The sequence below is a fragment of the Hyla sarda genome, unplaced genomic scaffold (genome assembly GCF_029499605.1).
Source record: "Hyla sarda isolate aHylSar1 unplaced genomic scaffold, aHylSar1.hap1 scaffold_319, whole genome shotgun sequence".
Taxonomy (NCBI): Eukaryota; Metazoa; Chordata; class Amphibia; order Anura; family Hylidae; genus Hyla; species Hyla sarda.
Window position 1 is genome coordinate 138,219 of NW_026609923.1, and position 10,047 is coordinate 148,265.

The window sequence follows — 10,047 nt, forward strand, 5'->3', positions numbered from 1 at the left end:
TTCTCTGAGGAGACATAAGGATCACATGGTTCTGGTGTCTTCTCTGAGAAAACATAATGATCACATGGTTCTGGTGTCTTCTCTGAGAGGACATAAGGATCACATGGTTCTGGGGTCTTCTCTGAGGAGACATAAGGATCACATGGTTCTGGAGTCTAATCTGAGGGGCATAAGGAATGTTTGGTTCTGGATATCTCGATCACATGATCTAGGGACAACACAGAGCTACTCGGTTGGGGTATAAGGGCTCTGTTACAGAAAGCTCTATGCACGAGGAGCCCCTGATACTCCAGAGTTGGGCCCCACCTATTAATTTTGGATTCCTTAATTGGGTGTTTATCAACAAGACCCCTTTAAAGAGTACCTATCACCATCTAAAATTTCCCTAATCCCCTCCCCATCTGTCCCAGACTAACTCCATCCCTGCATTTATTCTGCTTTTAAAAAAAAACTAAAAATACCTATTTTCTATGCTCTCCAGTAGCTCAATTCAACCACACAATGCACAGGAGGTTGTCATAGCAATGGAAAAAGTCTGTGGAGAGAGCAGACAAGCATTGCATATATAATTAGCCATGTGGAAAGTGGATAGAGGGGAGAGCAACTGAGAAAAAGAGAAGAGGGAATGTAACCTCTGTTTGTTCCCTGCTTGTGTATGAGCCGAGTGCTCCCCTTCCCTCCTGCCTGTCTGACTGACAGGCTGGGAGCTTCACAGATCTCACAGATTTGAGATTCACTCAATGAGTCCTAATGCTTGCTGACAGGATTGCTAGGGAGACCCCTAGTGGAGAAGTTTTTAAAGTTAAAAAAGACATGAAGGAGGAATTAAAAAATAAATAGAAGCAAGTTATTCAGTAGGGCTTTATCTTTAATATATAAAATGTATGTTTCATGAGAGGTACACTTCAAGCTTTGCTCTACATTCTATGACAACTTTCCTTCAAGTTTTATATAAAATATTTTATTCTATTATAATGTACAGGAAATCAAAGGCTGATCATTGAAATGTTCCATTTATGTTTTATTTTAGGCTTTTAATGTGACATGCCAACAGTATGCACCACAATGCTTTTTAGGGATGAGGCTACACGGTTTCAGGTATTTAAATAGAAATAAAGATTACATTAATAAAATCATACGTGGCAGATTACAAACTGATTCCTTAATTCTGATGATTCTTTATTGCTATAACACTGAGCTGCAAAACTTGATACAGCCCTAGGACAAGAGGGGCCCGGGGGTGGCGGATACTTTATTATAGTTTGGAAAACCCCTTTAAATTACCCAAGATGCTATTTATTCCTCTCCTGATATATTTGCAAAATAGTTTTATACCTGGATAAACACTTAAAAGGGATCTCTTAGCTGCCATTCACGTTCCATCCTGCTGACCCTGTTAGGACAAGGAGATTCATGGTGCCTGTCATATATCTGTCTAAGCTTTCATAACAAAGAATAATTCTTTTATTCACTGGTACAAAGTGAGGCGTTTACAGGACCTTAAAGTGCTGGCGACTGAAATCTCCTCACACCTCCCCCCTTCCAATCTCTGATTGACAGTCAGCTGGAAGCTAAGCCCTGTTTCTAACTCTTGTTCCTGCTCAGTGTATACAAATTCTGAATAGGTGTGAGATGTGTAAACAGGGCTTGTCTTCCAGCTGACAATCAAGCAGGGACAGGGATAAGAGGGAGGAGTTGTTCCAGTCCTCAGCACTACAGGGGTTGGGAACACCTCTATGACACTTTGCACCAGAGAATAAGCATTTGTTATGGGAGCACATACAGTTATATGACACCACCTATTGCAATGTCAATTAAAGCAGGACATTAAAGGGGTATCCCTCTAAACTTCATGGACTATCCTCCAGATACACCATCAATATTGGATTAGTTGGGATCCAATCTCTTCACAATTTTACGCCATGGGCCAACAAACAACTGATTGGTGGAGCTTCTAAGACACCCCCAACAACCTAATAATGATGTCATCATCACGTAACACGTTAACAAGCTATTGGTGCAGGCAATATGTTAATGAAGGTCAAGACTTTTGAGTAGTTATCACTGCTCAACTTTCAACCGGGATAATGCTCAGGTTCACCCACTGCAGACAACAGAGGAACAATGGCTGCCTTCCTGACAATCTATGGACATTGTTGCGGTTTATGGACCTTAAAGGGGCAGCCACCACCCAGTTGACAGTCTATACCAGTGGTCTCCAAACTGTTAGGAACCAAAAATAACAGCCCTGATAGCTGGTGAACAGGAGGGTTCAGAAGAACTAACAGGGACCTGAATCCATGGAGTTTCAGCTCCACATGAATGATGGTTGACATTTTTTGAACAGATCAGAGGGCCCTTTTAAATAAGACCATATAACTATAGGGCTAAGGTGCTGATCATAACAGGAACTAGATATTGGCATCTTATAATCTGCAGTTTCTGTGTGATTTCTTTACAGTAACGGAAGCATCATTGTTAACGGTACCGGAATGTACAGCTATCCATACAACCAAACCGGCATTGACTATATCAATTTCAATTTAACCAGTGAAGTTTATGATGCGTTTTCCACCCTTATTGGCATCTCAGCTGTACAACTAGCTCCTGAGTCTTCTCCTATAACAAGTAAGACTTACTCATAATTCTAAACTATATTTGACTTGTTGGAGCCTGGACATCTGGGCTCTTTGCTGGGTGGGCTGAGGAGGACACCTATTGTTGGAGAGGTCAATTTGCCTCCTGTTGGTTTCGCTTGGCCACATGGTCAGACCAATATAGTCAATACTTGACCAACCAACTGCCCATGGCAAGTCATTCAGACATACAAACAAAACTCCCTTCTGTGGGATTCCAGTGAAGTATATGGTCTTAGATTGAAGTTAAGTTCCATTAAAGGGACTGAGAGCAGGTATGCCGATACTATAAGCTGATAACACTCCTCACACTGATGTATATACTATCCTGCTGGTATACACTGATAACACTCCTCACACTGATGTCTATACTATCCTGCTGGTATATACTGATAACACTCCTCACACTGATGTATATACTATCCTGCTGGTATACACTGATAACACTCCTCACACTGATGTATATACTATCCTGCTGGTATATACTGATAACACTCCTCACACTGATGTATATACTATCCTGCTGGTATATACTGATAACACTCCCCACACTGATGTATATACTATCCTGCTGGTATATACTGATAATAGTCCTCACACTGATGTATATACTATCCTGCTGGTATATACTGATAACAGTCCTCCCACTGATGTATATACTATCCTGCTGGTATATACTGATAACACTCCCCACACTGATGTATATACTATCCTGCTGGTATATACTGATAACAGTCCTCACACTGATGTGTATACTATCCTGCTGGTATATACTGATAACACTCCTCCCACTGATGTATATATTATCCTGCTGGTATACACTGATAACACTCCTCACACTGATGTATATACTATCCTGCTGGTATATACTGATAACACTCCCCACACTGATGTCTATACTATCCTGCTGGTATATACTGATAACACTCCTCACACTGATGTGTATACTATCCTGCTGGTATATACTGATAACACTCCTCACACTGATGTCTATACTATCCTGCTGGTATATACTGATAACACTCCTCACACTGATGTATATACTATCCTGCTGGTATATACTGATAACACTCCTCACACTGATGTCTATACTATCCTGCTGGTATATACTGATAACACTCATCACACTGATATATATACAATCCTGCTGGTATACACTGATAACACTCCTCCCACTGATGTCTATACTATCCTGCTGGTATATACTGATAACACTCCTCACACTGATGTATATACTATCCTGCTGGTATATACTGATAACACTCCTCACACTGATGTCTATACTATCCTGCTGGTATACACTGATAACACTCCTCACACTGATGTCTATACTATCCTGCTGGTATATACTGATAACACTCCTCACACTGATGTATATACTATCCTGCTGGTATATACTGATAACACTCCTCCCACTGATGTATATACTATCCTGCTGGTATATACTGATAACACTCCTCACACTGATGTCTATACTATCCTGCTGGTATATACTGATAACACTCCTCCCACTGATGTCTATACTATCCTGCTGGTATATACTGATAACACTCCTCACACTGATGTATATACTATCCTGCTGGTATACACTGATAACACTCCTCACACTGATGTATATACTATCCTGCTGGTATATACTGATAACACTCCTCACACTGATGTCTATACTATCCTGCTGGTATATACTGATAACAGTCCTCACACTGATGTCTATACTATCCTGCTGGTATATACTGAAAACACTCCTCACACTGATGTATATACTATCCTGCTGGTATACACTGATAACACTCCTCACACTGATGTATATACTATCCTGCTGGTATATACTGATAACACTCCTCACACTGATGTATATACTATCCTGCTGGTATATACTGATAACACTCCTCACACTGATGTATATACTATCCTGCTGGTATATACTGATAACACTCCTCACACTGATGTATATACTATCCTGCTGGTATATACTGATAACACTCCTCACACTGATGTATATACTATCCTGCTGGTATATACTGATAACACTCCTCACACTGATGTATATACTATCCTGCTGGTATATACTGATAACACTCCTCACACTGATGTCTATACTATCCTGCTGGTATATACTGATAACACTCCTCACACTGATGTATATACTATCCTGCTGGTATATACTGAAAACACTCCTCACACTGATGTATATACTATCCTGCTGGGATAGGCTAATAAGGCACTGGGGGGCTTCACTCAGTTTCTATATACACCCCAAGTTTGCCCATTATCCCTGGTGAGAATGCCTCCCTATGCTTATTCATGAGGTGATGTAGCTGATATCTTGCGGTTGCGCAGTAACAATGCTAGGCTGCCATGTTATTGCTGTACAAGTGCGAGATCTCAGCAGTGGGTTCCGGTTTCAGTTTCTTTACTCCAGGGGAGGTTTATGAGTATACCTACGAGAGTGTTATGTTAAATATGGTGCTGAATATCTTTAATGAGCGCCTCACCCCCTGCCACATATAACTATGCATTAGAAGATTAAGCTTTCCACTGTATCAACACAGCACCCGTTTATGGTGTAAGATCTAGCGCCGTAGAATCACATTACACTTGTGCTTGCTATGGAACCAGAGCAGGATGTTTCCTCTCTTAATACACAGTTATATCTGACGATCAGTAAAGTTATTCTGGCGCCAAAATCAAAGTAATTTCTAAAAAATGTTATTGTGTAAAATGCTGCTATACTAATTCTTCATAAAAGTGTATAAAACAGGATAGAGCATCCATATCCTCCGCACACATTACATGATAAATCCTGGTCATGCAGGAGTCTTAGGGGACGTTCATACTCACCGGTAATGATACGGCCGTGCGTAGATGCAGATATTGCTGTGGAATTCTTGGCATTGTTATCATTCTTTATTGCTGCAAAAAAAAAAAAAAAAAGTATACATTGGATGAGTACAGGGAAGCGTTGTGATTACAAGTGTTTATCTAACATCATAAGATAGAATAGTGTTCACACTATGCTATTTATTGTTACGTTTATTCTTGACTTTGTATATTTTAGGTTTATCACAGCTACAGCCATACATGAACTGCAGCCTGGACTTCTCTAATTACACTATAATCTGTAACGAGTCGTGTACGTGCATCGGGCCGTGTGCAGAGAACCCCTCGTATTGTTACAATAATGGTACCTGCTACAACCGGGAAACTGGACCAGTGTGCATGTAAGTCCCTAGTGAAGAAATGCCATGTACAGTATTAGACAGCTCTCCAGACCTCAATGACAGTGTTACCATTGTGTAGATTCACCATGAAGAGCATGTCTGCTGCACATATTAGCATAATCTGCCATAACAGCTGAGCATGAAATGACCGATCATGGGAAGCGGTGGTGGGAGGGGCCAGCACTATAGCTTTACATTATATAGCAGATACCTGCATCTGACTCTAGGGGGTTCATACAGCCTAATACAGTATATATGACGTGTACATAACCCACCAGCAGAGACAATAAGAATTATAGAATTTATCAAACTGAACATCAGTTTTGGAGGGACAGCCCCAAAATCCATCTGCTCCTCTTTTCTACTAAAATGCCCCAATTCAGGACATAATAAACTCTCAGTGAAAACAATAATAGGGCACCCTAATAGAAATGTCCTGCAGTTATGTCAGATTTCACTCTGGGTCTCGCCACATGAAGGCTTGAAGGTGCTTCCTCTGCTGCCCCATAAAAATATCTCAGAGGCTTATTTGGGTAGTGTACCACAAGATGGCAGGAGAGCATCAATATTAGTCAGAGGCTTCACCAAATCCTGAGGACCGGAGATTCCACCCGGACTAGGTAAGGGAGGTCTTCGACAACCTAAACTCAGCCACAAATATGTAAAAAGCACGAGGGTGGCAAGTGATTTACATCAATGAATGAAAGGAGATAAAGGACATGGACGAGGGAAAATGTAACTCAAAAGGTGTGCTTCCACGTGTTGGAAACTATGGCTGGTCAGGGCACTGGAGACGTGGCGCCTACATCTCACGGCCACATGAACCTTGTGAGCCCTGTACTGCAAGAGGAGGAGGAGGAGAGGGGGGCACAGTGGAGCACAGTTTAAAAGTTATATTTTAATTGGTCTAATATTCTGTGATTTTTTCACAGTTTAGGTTTCGCAAAATGGGCGTTTTTTCTAGTCATCTGACAGGAGAGGAGGAGCAGGAGCCGCCAGAGGAGCTATAGGGTTATGAGGAAGTCGAGATAGAGAACCCAGACACACAGTATGCAGTGGAGATGGAGGCAGGGAGTCCCTCCGAGTTACTTGCACAAATGGCACGATGCATGCTCACTTGCTTGCGTAGTGACCGCCGAATTGTCCCCATTCGGCAGCGGGATGACTTCTGGATCTCCACTTTATTATACCTTCGCTTCTGGCACAAAACGGGGGCCTTTTTTACACCCATTGAGAGGGAGGACCAACTGACCTACTTCAGAGACATCCTACTAAGTCAGTTGGCCGATGCCTATCGGCACCATCGTTCATCCTCTCGCAGGTCTGGCTTGGGGGGGCCCTCTGTGCTCACCTTCCACTGCCATGGCTGCTGGAGAGGGGTGAAGTGGCAGGAGCAGTACCAGCTCCATCAGCAGCAGCCTGAGTGTACAGTCGCTGATGAGTACCTTTCTTCACCCGCATAGTGAAGTAACTCTTCAGCAGCAGGTGGACATAGGTGGTGGCATACCTTGACATGACCATGTCAACAAACCTTGAAGATTTGCTGGACTTCTGGGCAGCCAAACTTGATTTGTTGTCGCAGAGTTTGCCCTGGAAAAGCTGTCCTGCCTGGCCAGAAGTGTGCCAGCAGAGCAGGTGTTTAGTCACCCCAAGGAGAACTCATCTATCCATGAAAATGTGGATAGACTGACCTTTGTGAAGATGAATCAGGCATGGATCAGCAAGGATTTCCACCCACCAATGCCTGATGCATCAGAGCAGATTGACCATGGTACCACACCAACACTTCACAAATATGGATAGTGCAAAACATATTTACGGTGCTGCTCCCCAGTTGCAAACATTCCTCAGCATCAGACCTTTTTTCACCCACCTTCGTCACCGGGTACCGGTATTGCCACCCACCGCACTACTCTGTCACCGGGTCACTTTCAGGACTCCTGATGCTGCTGCTGCCACCTTCAGGCTGTCTCATTCTGCCACCATATGTTTTCCTCATGCTGCTGCCAACCCCAGGCAGTGCCATTCAGCCACTATATGGTTTCCTCATGCTTCTGCCACCTACAGGCTGTGTCATTCAGCCACTATATTGTCTCCTCTTACAGCCGCCAACTCTAGGCTGTGCCATTCAGCAACTATATGTTCTCCTCATGCAGCCGCCAACTCCAGGCTGTGCCATTCAGCCACTATATGTTCTCCTCATGCTACTGCCACCTCCACGCAGTGTCATTCAACCACTATATGTTCTCCTCATGCTACTGCCACCTCAACGCAGTGTCATTCAACCATTATATATTCTCCTCATGCTGCCGGCACCTTCACGCTGTATCATTCTGCCATCATATGTTCTCCTCATGCTGCCGCCAACTCCAGGCTGTGCCATTCAGCCACTATATGTTCTTCCCATGCTGCTGCCAACTCCAGGCTGTGCCATTCAGCCACAATATGATCTCCTATTGCTGCCGCAAACTCCAGGCTGTGTCATTCAGCCACTATATGTTCTCCTCATGCTGCCGCCAACTCCAGGCTGTGCCATTCAGCCACTATATGGTCTCGTCATGCTTTTGCCACCTCCAGGCTGTGTCAATCAGCCACTATATGTTCTCCTCATGCAGCCGCCAACTCCAGGCTGTGCCATTCAGCCACTATATGTTCTCCTCATGCTACTGCCACCTCCACGCAGTGTCATTCAACCACTATATGTTCTCCTTATGCTACTGCCACCTCAACGCAGTTTCATTCAACCATTATATATTCTCCTCATGCTGCCGCCACCTTCACACTGTATCATTCTGCCATCATATGTTCTCCTCATGCTGCCGCCAACTCCAGGCTGTGCCATTCAGCCACTATATGTTCTTCCCATGCTGCTGCCAACTCCAGGCTGTGCCATTCAGCCACAATATGATCTCCTATTGCTGCCGCAAACTCCAGGCTGTGTCATTCAGCCACTATATGTTCTCCTCATGCTGCCGCCAACTCCAGGCTGTGCTATTCAGCCACTATATGGTCTCCTCATGCTTTTGCCACCTCCAGGCTGTGTCAATCAGCCACTATATGTTCTCCTCATGCTGCCGCCAACTCCAGGCTGTGCCATTCAGTCACTATATGGTCTCCTCATGCTTCCATTACCTCCAAGCGGTGTCAATCAGCCACTATATGGTCTCCTCTTGCTGCCGCAAACTCCAGGCTGTGTCATTCAGCCACTATATGGTTTACTCATGCTGTTGGGCCTGGGGCATTACCTAAACATTTTTATAGTAGCACTAGCTACCATAAATCTTCAATTTAAATTTGAAAATTAATCTTTTAATCTTAGGGATTGTGAGGCCCTATTGTCTCCTCATGCTGCCACCAACTCCAGACTGTTTCATTCAGGCACTATATGGGCTCCTCTTGCTGCCGCCAATTCCAGGCTGTGTCATTCTGCCAGATTATGGTCTCCTCGTGCTGCTGCCACCTCTAGGCTCTGTCATTGTGCAGCCACTTGTTAAATTGGGTTTTGTAGTCATACAGTATTAGTTAAAAGTAAACGCTGGGACATTAAACTTGAGAATCTAATATGAATCTTTGATTTAAAAAATCAACGTAATCTTTTCAAGACTGAGGCCCTATGGTCATCGACATCATATATTACCTGTGGAATTATGACAAGAATCCAATAAAACAGCTTGGAGCAATAACAATGAACCATAACTGATTAAATTAAACATTTGCACTTTTATAGTCAGGGGGCGCTGACAGGCAGGGGCTAGAACAGGTGGTATCTCACCTGGTGGAGGACCGCCAGCTCGATGCTCGCCAGAATGGGTAATCATAATAATAAAAATGTAAATCAAAAGAAATAAAATAAAAATTACATAAAATATACGCCACATCCAGATGCTCTGCTGCAGTGATTCTAACAGCGGTGCCTGTAATCTGCATGTCATACTGAATAACAGTATTATTTCACTACCCCAGCACACTCCATATGCGTGTTAGGAGAAGCCTCTATTGAGTCTCTCTGTAGGCCAGAAATAGCTGTTTTTAATAGCGATTCGCTGCAAATAAATTCAGTCCGAACGGAAAAAAAAATTAGGAAAATTCAGAGAATTATCCGAATCGAATTTTCCATAAATTCGCTCATTTCTAGTCACGAGACAAGGCTTACGTAAGATCCCATCAGACCCCAGAGAGCAGCTTGTCAC